The sequence below is a fragment of the Hermetia illucens genome, chromosome 2, assembly GCF_905115235.1.
Source record: "Hermetia illucens chromosome 2, iHerIll2.2.curated.20191125, whole genome shotgun sequence".
Taxonomy (NCBI): domain Eukaryota; kingdom Metazoa; phylum Arthropoda; class Insecta; order Diptera; family Stratiomyidae; genus Hermetia; species Hermetia illucens.
Window position 1 is genome coordinate 3,718,444 of NC_051850.1, and position 13,182 is coordinate 3,731,625.

Below are 13,182 nucleotides of genomic sequence, written 5' to 3' on the forward strand. Positions count from 1 at the left end.
ACACCGGTTCAATGCACACTTCCCGACCAGGGTCCCGAAGGGGCTGGCTCCTGATACACGTCGCAACTACCACCTTGGCAGAGCTACGCTCACATCACCCCGTCGACGCCGACAGAGAGTTGTCGACGGCTCCGGAGACTCCCAGTGTGTCCCGACGTGTACCGGTCATTCGCGGTTCGCTCTTCACCGAGAAGCTTTCTCGAGGCTACTACCTAGGACGCAGGTATGCTGCCAGCTAGGGGGCAGAACTACTTACTCGGGCACCTCGGGGACGTCACACCCCGTATCGTAAGCGACCCGTTTAAAAATCGCTAACGACCCCTGAGGGCTGAGCGCTGACGTTGCCACCATATAGTTTGTCTTGCCTTCATTGATGTGCAGCCCAAGATCTCGTCTCAATTGCCGCCTGCTCGATCTGGATGAAGGCAGTTTGTACGTCTCGGGTGGTTCTTTCCATGATGTCGATATCGTCAGCATAAGGCAATATTTTTTTTGTCGATATCATCAGCATAGGCTCGACTATAATAATAATAATCGTTGGCGCAACAATCCATATTCGATCAGGGCCTTGAAGTGTGTTAGACTATGAGGGTCGACTAGGGTCGACTATGTTGATTTATAATGCTGGTACCATTCCCTTTTCTCCGTTCCTTTTGGTTGGGGGTAGGGTTGACAAGAGTCAAATTTATCACACCGAATTGATTAGCATATCAGTACAAAAAGTACAGTTCAGATAGAACGGAAAGCGCGCATTAACGAAGGTTCGTCCCAAATCATACCAAAATAGTCTTAGGTCGACTAAGAAAATCAACTTTCTTTTTTAATGTCGACAGTCGAATGCATAAAATCTCATTACAACATAGCGTAAGAAATCCAAGGGAATAACATCCTTTCGCGACAACTGACGGAAGGACGAAAACCGAAATCCATCACGGAGAGCGAGCATTGCAAAAGAATAATCATTTTTGAATCCCTTCATTTAGCATTTTTCTCTCTCCGAAGCTACCGCCTCTCTCCTCCAAATCTAGACAAATATCCTCATGGCAGAACCTAATGTTTAACCTCATTAAGCTGTCAGTTCAGTCGGCACGTAAATGTGGGATAAACGATCAAAACGCTGCTATGATTATACCAAAGGATTACGTACGTCTTAACTGTTCATTATTTCCCCTGAAGCGAGCCCGCACTGAATGGCTTTACCGACATCATACATAAATGCCACTATCAGTGATGACACTATTCCTTCACCACATTGTCATCAATCATAAAACGAAGGGTTTTTGTTGCTTCTTCCTTGACTCTCTGACCAGAAGGAGTACAATGCGGATATCCTTGTTGTTTTGAATCCGCCCCGTCCTCTAAGTGATGACCTCAACGACAGGGTTCCTTGATAGAAAAGAATCGATGATGTGTCCATCCGCCTGCATGTTTTCATATAATGCAAGGTGGCATTATCTGATAGGACCATAAAATTAAAGGATAATGCTGTTCGTTGTTCATGTCCTGTGAAACATTAACGAGGAAAAGGAACGTGTAGAAGAAAAGAAATTGCTCGTAAAGGATTCGGTTTCAAGGTTACAACTTGATGGAATAAGCCATGCCAGGTTTCACACAATGTCAAGGAATATTCTGCATGTTATCCGTTAACCTTCAGGAACTTTGTTGAAGTTGTTGGAAATTCTATTGAGTTGCATGAAAAAGAAAAAGGAGCACAAGCAATTTTACTTCAATTTCCGTCGAACATGTGAGAAACATCATTTAGGATTCCGAAAAAAAAGTGGAATTAATTGCTTTTGCTGTGTCTGGAACATCCAACGTGACTGATAAATGGGATTTCGTCAATCTCATTTTTTTTCTGACACCATAATCCTCCATCGTCCTGTCATAAATATAGACCTCAACATCCCACCGCTCGTGACCTTTAGACACTTCTTTTGATCAAATCCATACTTCAACATCGATTTGAGTCACGCGTATGTCCATTATGTACACTTCCAAGGACCTCATCGTCGTTACTTTGTCTATGGAGAAAATAAGGGAGGAAATTGATTTATTTTGGAAGTGAAAGGTGGAGGACCAATAGTGAGAGCACTGGCAGGAAATTCAAGTGCATAAAAATTTGACTCTAGTGAGTTCAAGAGCTTGGTCGTTTCTGAATTTCGATTTTTAGTTTTTCCTGGAGTGGGAGGATTGACCTCAGATGCCGTTGACTTCGTCAGACAATTTGATTGATTACTTTGTTAAGGAGCAAGGGTATAGTTATATTTGAGTAGATGTGATTTAGGCCAAACTATGAAGAACAATAGAGGGGAACCGGTAAGTCCTTTAACCTCAGCAATAGATTGAAATTCTTTCCTGCCAGAGAATTGAAGAGCAGGCTCTTGCGAATCCGCTGTTTGCGAAATTTCAGTGTTTCGTGCGAACCCACGCAACGATGAAAAGGACACGAACATTTTTATACGATGAGGCATGAAAGGGGATCGAAGTGCTCAAAAGATATCCCCGACCCTGGCTAGCATAGAGGCATGCAAGCACGTGTCGATGGAAGATTTGTTGGCAGCTCTCACCCCTCGGTCGTCTCGGGCCACCTAGGATGGTCATTGACCATCCCCCTGTCCCATTTTGTCACTGTCATCAACGTGTCAGAGCCAAGTTTTTGTTTTTACCTTCCAAAAGTAGTAGTAATGACTGGTGTCCTACCACAGAACAGTCAGATTTTAGGCAAGGCTATAAAAACGGATCCAGCGCTGTAAATGAGTCTGGCAACATTCAATTGGTGACACCATTGACTTTCTAGATATACAAATTGATCGATGCTTGCGATATTCTGCCAATTAATGCAAATAGGGCAAATGCGACGACCCGTCAAACTAAGGACCTTGATTTTGTTGGTGTTTATCTTCAGTCCAACTTTACTTGCCCAAGATCCATGACCCAAGAAAAGATATTACGGTCCATTGAACTCCCCTTCGACCTCCGGACAAGATAGCTTGACGTACGTCACCGGCTGCGAGAAGAAATAATATCGGTGACAAGACGCAACCATGGTGAACTCCGTTTTCGACTTCTAATTTCTTTGAGATTATATCATGGTACAGCACGTGGCATTTTGCGCCATCATATGTTTCTCCGGAGCAGAAATCAGCCCGGTCTCTGTTGATCACGCTTTCGAGATGGTCTTGGATGCCTTCCAGTATTATTTTAGCTATTCCATTTGCAACGCACGGAGCACGCAGATACCCCTCCAATCGTCGCGCCCATGACGGATGTGTGTGTGTGTGTGTGTATGGTGGGGGAGAAGCTACAGCTTCTGAGCACTCAGACCGTGTTGGCCCATTGTACTCGCCTCCCCCGTCTAACAGAATATTCCGGATTCGTTAACATATCGCAGGATTTCCGTTAGTGGATGTGATGCTACCCGTCGCAATTGGAGGACATCGGCACCAAAGATCTGATGCCTGATGCGTCCATAGGCGGGGCATTCACATAGGAAATGCTCCGTGGATTCCGCTTCCTCATTACAGGAGGGACACGTATCATCTTCGGTAATTCCTATTCTGAACATATGCCCAGCTAGTGAATTATGGCCTGTCAGAATGCCCACAATACACCTGCAAGTCCTCCTGCTTTTCGACAGGATAAACTTTGCGGTACGTATGTTGGGTTCTGGCAGGAAAAGTTTGGTGTGTCGAGCAGCATTTAGGCTCTGCCACGTGTCATTATGGGAAACTTGTTCCCAGTTTTTGAAAACAGATTTAGCCAATGCTACTGATACTCCAATTGCTGGCTCCGGTCCCGGCATAGGGGAGATTGACCCCTCTTTCGCTAAAGCGTCCGAGATTTCATTTCCCTCTATGCCACAGTGACCAGGTACCCAGAGTAGTTCCACCGTATTTAATCTAGAGATAGAGTTCAAACAGTTTCTGCATTCCTGAACGATTTTCGAGGTGATCAAAGGACTGCTCAATGCCCTCAGTGCAGCTTGGCTGTCACTGCAGATTGCGATGCGCCTGCCCTTCAACCGCTCGTCAATCACCCAGTTTGTCACCCTTAGGATCGCATAAACTTCGGCTTGAAAAACTGTTGCATATTGTCCCTAAGGAAAAGCCCACTTCTCGTTTTTATTCGAGAGGTAGACTCCGGCTCCAGAACCCTCTTCTGTTTTTGAGCCATCGGTGTAAAAGACTTCCGTATATCCCGCCACGCATTTTTCTGGGTCTTCCCAGTCCTCTCTACGCTTCAGGGTAACTACATATCTTCTACCAAACAGATGTATGGGGACACGAGAATCGGAAGGCATTGTAAGAACTGGATTTAGTCCTCCCAGTAACTCTTCCAATGCTCTGTGCCCCCACATCCGTTGTTTTCCCATAGATCAAATCGAATTAGCCTATGAGCTGCTCTCATTGCAGTGCTTTGAATAAATATATCCAGGGGCTGCAAATTGAGTAGTGCATTCAGAGCTGCGCCGAATGTCGTGCTCATGGCACCAGTAATACCCAGATAAACAGTTCTTTGCAGTGCGTCTAGTTTACGGTGAAAACTTTTTTGTATCACCTTAACCTACCACACTACGGATGCATATACGAACATCGGCCTAATGATGGCAACGTATATCCACATTATCACATGAGGCCTGAGTCCCCATGTCGAGGCAAAGGTCCGTCTGCACAACCCATAAGCTGTGAGAGCTCGTTTCATCTTTACCTCTACATGTTTGTTCCAAAGAAGTTTTTTATCTAGAGTGACCCCCAGATATTTCACTTCTTCGGAGAGTTGAAGGGTAGTACCCCTGATTTCAGGGAGACAAAGTCCATCCAGTTTTCTCCTTTTTGTGAATAAAACCATTGTGGTTTTATTTGGCTTAACTGACAAACCATGTGTAAGGCACCAGCTGTCTATCAAATCAACGGCACGCTGTGTGTTCCTACACACCGTTCCAAGATCCCGATCAACAGCAAGTACAGCCACGTCATCAGCATAAGCTTGAGCGTGTATTGGCAAATTTTGCAGTTCGCAAAGCAGTGAGTCGATCACCATACTCCACAGAAGCGGCGAAAGCACACCTCCTTGGGGGCAGCCCTTCGTTGCTTCCGTAGTCAGGTAGCGATCGACCCCTACCTCAGCGCACAACAATCTTTGCGTTAGCATAGCATGGATCCACTTAATTAAAGCATCATCAACACCATGCGCTCTGGCGGCATCACAAAGTTTTTGAGAAGGCGCACAGTCAAAAGCCCCTTCAATATCCACGAACACCCCCATCGCGTACTCACCATTCAAAGTTGCATCCTCTATCTTTGTGACCAAAGAATGAAGAGCAGACTCACAGGACTTTCCACGTTGGTAAGCATGTTGGTCTTCCCTAAGTGGGTGTGAACTAAGTGCGTTTCCACGAACGTGACGCTTCACCAGTCTCTCCAAACCTTTCAGCAAGAATGAAGTCAAGCTGATCTGTCTGAAGTTCTTTGGATTAGAATAGTCATCTTTCCCAGGTTTCGGTATGAAAACTACCTTAACCTGTTGCCAAGAAGAAGGCACGTAGCCCAGAGCAAGACATCCTCGAAAAATATTTCATAGAGGTCGCTCTAAATGCTCCATACCCTCCTTTAGCATTGCCGGAGAGATGCCATCCATGCCAGGTACTTTGAAATGTTCAAAGGACAGTATGGCAGCTCTCACCTTTTCATGGGTAACAACCGCTTTCGCAGTGTTCCAGTTCCCCTTGCAACGCTTGCGTGTTGAAGGGGTTGCAAGAACCGTAAACTCTCCCCTTACCACTTCTCTCACCCGTTCTCCCGGGTGGTGTACTTCCAGGAGGGTCTGGAGCTCGTGAAAGTACCGTCGGGTTTTCTAAGAGAATCCAACTTGGCCGACTCATCCCTTTTGAGGACTCTGCACAGCCATGAAGTCTCCCTTTCGCCTTCCAGTTCCTCACGGTACGCTCTGAAGAAGTCTCGTTTCGAGCACCTCACGAGCCTCTTATATTCACGTTGTGAGTTCCTGAAATTTAACCAGTCTTCGTCCTTGTTACTTTTGCAAGCACGATTTAGAAGTCGCCTGGTTGATTTCCTGAGTTTTTGCAGTTCTCGGTTCCATCAAGGAACCGTTTTACCGCTTTGGCCTCGGGAAATAGGACAAGCCTCTTCATAGCACTCTAAAAGTGTGCAGTTCAGAGTTTTCAATTCATCTTCCAGCACCAAAGGAGTCCTTAGTCGCCTAGGGAACTGTACTTTATTGCCAAGAAGTTCATTGAACTTTGCCCAATCCGTTTTCCTAGGGTTCCGTCTTTATACTGCAGACTGTTCGCCCGCAATAGTCAGATTGGATTCTAGATATCGGTGATCTGACAGTGAGACCTCGTTTAGCACTCGCCAGTGTGTAATCAACTCTAACAATTTTGAGGTACAGATTGTTAGGTCAATTACTTCGCTTCTTCTCGGTACCACGAACGTAGGGGCGCACCCTACGTTTGCAGTTATAAGACCAGCTGAAGTGATGAAATCAAATAGCTTCTCCCCTCTTGGATTGCATTTGCTACTGCCCCAACAAATATGTTGAGCATTCGCATCGCAACCTATGAAGAGTTCGAGACCACTTGATTCTGCATACGCCACCAGATCTCTAAGCTCTTGCGTCGGTGGAGGATACAAAGAATCATAGGGTAAATAAGCGGAGGCAACTATGATGTTTTTCCTCTTGCCACTTATCTGGTATTGTATGATGACCGTAGCTAAGTCCTGGGAACAATATCGTCTCAGCATAGTTGCCTCTAACCGTCTTGACATCAGGACGCAAGCTCTCGGTCTTATGGATCTTTCGTCGTAGAAGATCCTAGCCCCCTTTACTGATCCAATGCCACAGATTCTGTTAAATCGAACCCACGGTTCTTGCACCAGAAAGATATAGGGGAAATCCTGCAGCTTTGTCATTCTCGCTGCCAACTTGTGTCCGATGTCTCTGGGCGTTACCGCGCCTAGTGGTACAGCCACATCCGTGTCCTCATCTTCCTTCGCAGTGCTCTCTTCTGCCGTCGGCTTCGGGCCTTTCCAGGTTCACGGTGTCCGGATCGCTTGGATCCATTTTCACGCACCGGCGTTAAACCAGTAGTGTCCGCGTCACCAGCTTCCCGTTCTTCCGCTCTTCCTGGTAAGGATGAAGGAGAAGGTTCTGACAGGCAGAATTCAGCCGTAGTCGGATTTCCAGTTTCTCCCAATTTGAAAGTTTCCGTACTTTCCTTTCTGGCTAACTTCGCGGTAGGCACCAAGTGCAAACTTTCCACTGAGTCGGAAAGCATGCCTTCTACAGATTGATCTGTAGGCGAGTATGAATGTGGTGAGGCCTCCAAAATCCGCGCCTCGGGCGCGACATGATTGCTCATGGTCGCGGGTGGATTCGAAGTCTGTGACTTCTTGCCACTTGGAGAGTTTAAATCCATCGTTTTCATATTCATATTTTCGGACGCCCTTAGTGTAGAAGTAAATTACTACAGGCTCCCCCACCACGACAAGGTGGTGTCCGAGGGGGAGCCCATGACGATACATTTCCTTGGAATCTTAACGATCCTCCCCCTCCTCTACTCTGTGTCTTGGATTCCCAAGATTTCCATATGAGTGGAAGAAGCAGATCCGCGGTAACTGCAGGCTCAGCGATTAATAACTCTGCGGACAGACCGTCAATTCCGGCTCCATTTGAGTCTGTCTGTCTGGTTAGGGGAACAATGGCTATCCTCATACGGTGACTAGTCACTTCATCCACAGGGCGAAAAACTTCACTGGATGTGATGCGGTTAAAAACGGAGGTTAAGTGTTTTTTCCACCTCTTAAGTTGTTCATAACCGTGGTCAACCGTTGACGTTGTTAACAGGATCCAAAGTTTTGCGATCACATGCAAGTCCTTCTGTGATTTCTGAAATCATTGCATTCCGTGGCATCTTCCACTTCTCCAACGAACGCAATAACAAATTCAATTTTGTCACGACGAACACTACGTTGATCTTCCCGGAATTTCGCACCATGTAAGAACTCAAGCACGTCTCACCCACCATCACTAGTAGCGGTCAATAAAGTCTTCAATCTTTTTCGTTTATCGATCTGCTACGTGGTTCCGCGGTCTGCCAAATCTTTTGACTCCCCTTTGAGGCGTGGCCGACGATGTGTGGTGCACGCGAGAAAGGAGCCCTTTTTGATAACAGCCGAATGCTTGTCAATATTCTCAGAGAAGTTACTCATCTCTCCCATCTCTAAACCTCAGATGGATGCAGTGCCACTTGAAAGAGTATATTTAGTAACATCAATTTTTTTGGCCTTTGGGCCAATCAAGCGGGGCAGATAGTTGAAAATGGTCTTTTGAGCCCTTTGATCGCAAAAAGGAAGGAATTATTCAAAACACCTTCAACGAAGGAAGCCATCCAAAGCTGTACTCCATTTAATCAAACGCCTTTGAAGATTGATTCGAGACCAAGCTAGAATCGCATGACCACTGTCCGAGGTCTTAAAGAGCAAATGGTTCTGTGGCGAAGCGATTTTTGAAACCCGCTTCACAATCCTGACTACACCAAACAATGGACGCGCCGGACATACCGACAAGGCCCACTCGAGACCATAACGTCGATGAAGAAACCGAACCCTTCCAATTCGAGCAGGCTAAGGAGAGTCGATTCTAACTTCTCATCGTCATCAGTTTGGATCGCTACAGTTGAGTGACGCGACACGTTAAACTAAAAATGTCTGTTTCTTCGAGTTCGAGCAAAGAAAATTAAATGATTTCCACAGTTCTATTTGGATCTATAGACTCAACCCTGGACACAGCCTGCAGATTCCGCGTTAATGCACTTACGAGAATATTTGATACCAAATGGCAGACTGGGAGTAGGAAACGTCTTCTTTCTTCTCTGACCACAGTTGGATACTCTTCAGTCTAGATCTCGCCGCAGAGGTCTCCAAGCCCTTTAGAGACCCCAGGAGGATCGACTGGCGAAAGTTTGGTCAGGTAATTAAGAACAAACTCTCCGGTGCGCAAATTGGTAGGATTGGCACGACAGACGAACTGGAGTCAAAGGTCGGGGCTCTGGAGAAGGCTTTTGATACCGCCTTCAAAGTCTCGTGCCCCGCTAAGTATAGCAAAAAGACCCTGCCACCGTGGTGGAACGAAGATCTCTCTAGTCTCAGGAAGCTGACCAGAGAAATCTTCAACATCTGTTACAGGCAAAAATACTGGCAGCCATACAAGGACTGCCTAAAGAAGTATAAGTCGGCCATCAGGACCGCCAAGAGGCGGTCTTGGCTAGACTATTATCAGAACATTGAAAGCACTAGTGAATCCGCGAGGCTCAATAAGATTTTGTCCAAGGAACATAAGAGTCCATTCTTCCTTAAAAAGTCGGAAGGCTCCTGGACGGAATCTTCTAGCGGAACCTTGGAGCTGCTGGTGCAAACGCACTTTCCCTCCAGCGAGGAGGACTGTGAGTCAGAACCTCGCTTGGAGGGTTTGCGGCAACCCCAGCTGTGCGAGACTATCAAATCGGTAATTACCGGGGATAGGATCGGCTGCGCTATAAACAGCTTCTCCGCATACAAATCTCCAGGCCCAGATGGCATAATGCCAGTCATGCTACAGAAGCAGCAGGAAAGGGTTGTGCCGTGGCTTGTTGAGATTTACCGAAGCTGCATCACTTTAGGATACGTACCGCAGTCCTGGAGGCGCGCACGGGTGGTTTTCATACCGAAAGCGGGCAGGCGAGGTCATGAGTCCGCGAAGGACTTTCGGCCAATCAGCCTGACCTCTTTCGTGCTTAAGACCCTAGAACGCGTCCTGGACATTCACTTAAGGACGATTATGGAGAAAACGCCTTTCTCTAAGTCCCAGCATGCCTACCTCAAAGGAAAATCCACAGAAACCGCCCTCCACGAGGTAATTGGGACGGTTGAGCGGTCGCTGCAGTACAAGCAGTATGCCCTTGCTGCCTTCTTGGATATAGAAGGAGCTTTCAACAACGTCAGTACCAACGCCATCAAGGAAGCCTTGACCGGTATTGGATTGGAGGGGTATCTCACGCATTGGATTATATCCATACTGAGTACCAGGATAATCTAGTCCGATCTGGGAGGCAACCACTTGACCAGAGCTGTAAACAGAGGCACGCCCCAGGGTGGTGCTATCTCACCGATGCTCTGGTTAATAGTCATGCACAAAATTTTACGAACATTGGACAGCAGCGTATCAGGGATGTTTCTGTCCATTATGAGCGACATCATGGAAGGAGCATTGCGAAAGGTGGGCCTGTGGGCCGCAAGATGCGGACTCAGCATAAACCCAACCAAAACGCAACTGATGCTATTCACCACCAAGACAAGGATACCTGAATTCCATCTACCACGGCTGAATGAACAAAGATTGGTTCTTTCCTCTAATGTAAAGTATCTGGGTGTAATCCTGGATCCTAAGCTAAATTGGAAGTTGGACATAGAACTAAGGGTTAAGAAGGTCCGTATAGCCTTCTGTGCCTGTAAGAAAACCTTTCCGAAGAAATGGGGTCTCCGGCCGAGGATGGTTCTCTGGATGTACACCGCTGTAGTGCGTCCGATCCTGACGTACGGATCTATTGTATGGTGGCAGGCTTTGAAGAAGAAATACAATATAACGAAGCTTAATAGGATTGAAAGAACGGCGTGTGCAGGTGCCTTAGGGGGCTCTGCAGTCCTACCAGGCAGATGCTCTCAATGTGCTCCTGCATCTCCTCCCCCTAGACCTCCACATCAAATATGTTGCAGCGTGCAGTGCCGTCAGACTACGTGAGTCCGGATGCTGGACAGCGAAGTTCTACGGCCACAGCAACATTCTAGATGAAATACCTCGAGAAATCTGGACATCCCGCACGGACTATGTCACACGCAAGCTGAGCTTCACGAGAAACTTTGCTGTGGACCTTCCAACCAGGCCAAAGTGGAAGACCGGCGGCGTGTTGCAAGACTATGACACGGTATTCTTTACGGACGGATCAAAGATGGCCTATGGAGTCGGCGCAGGGGTTTTCTCGAATACACACGGTGTATCCAAGTCGCATGGTCTCCCAGGTTTCGCCAGGGTATTCCAGGCGGAAGTACTGGCGATATTGGAAGTCTATCGATGGCTGGAGCGTGATTCGAGCCCCAAGCGTAACATAGCCATTCTGACCGACAGCCAAGCGGCCATCAACGCCTTGTATTCAACGACGACATCTTCCCGGTTGGTGGGGCAATGCAGAGACACGCTCAGCCATCTGGGCGGCACGCTCAAGATCATTCTCCTCTGGGTTCCCGGGCATAGGAAAATAGAGGGGAATGATCGGGCTGACGGATTGGCCAGGCAAGGCTCTGTTCTTGGCAGTCCCTCGGGGAATACAGTCGGTGTTCCGCTGGCGGCTGTCGGGAGCCGAGTCTACTCGCACTACCTAGCAGCTGCGGGCCTGAGATGGCGAAGGCTTACAAGCTGTGCCAAATCAAGGAGAATTTGGCCCGCTTATAACATAGCCCGATCACGAGAGCTCCTGTGCCAAACGCGTGCAAATGCATTCAAGATTACGGCGGTCTGCACGGGGCACTGGCCCATAGGGGACCATGCCGCTAGGCTCGGCTTACTCTACAACTCGCATTGCCGAAACTGCGGAGAAGGAAGGGAAACCCTCATGCACTTTCTCTGCAATTGCCCAGCTCTGGCTCGAGTCAGGCTACGGACACTGGGTAAACTATTCTTTGGGGACCTCAGTGAGATTTCTAGCTGCAGAGTTGGAGAGCTGCTTTCCTTCGTGAATGCTACGGGCTGGCTCTGAAGATCTGAGCCAGCTGGACTTTGCTTCCCTGTTCCTATAACAGCAGTCACGGTCTTAGGCACACCAAAGCGCTAATTGGGCTCCTCGGAGCGGCCACTGATACCCACCTACCTACCCCTTCTTTCTGTCGGTTATATGCCTGATCGATCACCAGTGCGGAGTTTCCAAATGTCCCACCAGGCGTGTCCCTTCGTGCGGATAAGCGAACGCCTGGCGGATGCGGCTATCTCGCATCTGGAGATGTGCGGGGTAGGTGGGAATAAAAACATCCAACCGTGGATAAAAATTAGCAACGAGGAAGGATACCCAGAAATAAAACCAAACATTGGGGGGAAGAAAAGGGGGGGGTTTAAGGGAGTGGATAAGCTATAACTGGCTCTACTGACGGATTCGTCAGTAGAGCCAGTTATAGCTCCCCAAGGGGGAGAATGTAGCGGAATACGGGAATGAGGAAGCAGTGCCGCCTAATTACCTAAGCAACATAAGATGCAACGACCAATCGGAAATTACGTTTATTCCACCACGTGAAGTTTTGGGAATTTGTCAAGGAACACCGGAATATTCATTAAAATATAAGGACCATGATTAGAGGCATCTGGTTGGCTTACAGTAAGACCCAAGATGAAAGAGGAGTGAAGGCATCGGGCGAAAGAGTAAGCCAGGCAACATATGCGATGCTCACTCGAAACTAAAGAGGCCCCGGTGAAGCTCATATAGTCGCTACTCCGGGGAGAAGGTGCGGCCCACGCTCGTATCTCCGTTAATATTGAGAATTTTGAGAAAAGGAGCTTAATTCCTCGTCACTTGTATTGAGCTGAATTAGACCTTGAAAATGGTATATAGATTGGGGGGTCTAGGTGCCTGGAAAATGGCCATAAAGTGGAGTAACTTTTCGAAAAACTTTAAACGCTTGTAGCTCCGTTAATAATGAGAATTTCGAAAAAGGAACTAAATTCGTGATCACTTGTATAGAGGAGAATTAGAGAGGAGAGAGAGGGAGGTGGCGCTTCGGAAAAAGACAGATAGGAGGAAGGTATGATCGGAGGTTATTATCATCCCCAAATCAGACGAAGCGTCATATGATGACATTTTCAATAGTATAAAAGCATACCCCGAATTTACCAATTTGGGAGATAATGTTAGTCGCATTAGATGGTATCAGAAGGAAGACCTCATGTCGGAGCTCAAGAAGTCCAAGAATATTACGGCGGATGAATTCTTGAGTCAAATTGAAAAGTCCTTGCGGGGTGGAAGCCGAAATCAGGGTTAGCAGGCCCGAGAGGTCTATAATCTGAAAAGATATCAACGAGGTCACCACGAAGAACGTACCTCGCGAAGTTTTGGAAAGGGAGTTCGACTTATTGAATTTCAAG

At 47.3% G+C, this 13,182-nt stretch overlaps 1 protein-coding gene across 1 annotated transcript in view; it reads right to left on the bottom strand.

Moving 5' to 3' along the window:
- LOC119649216 overlaps positions 1-13,182 on the bottom strand; it is a 156,044-nt gene that overhangs the window by 94,165 nt on the left and 48,697 nt on the right. The gene's annotated exons all lie outside the window — the stretch shown is intronic.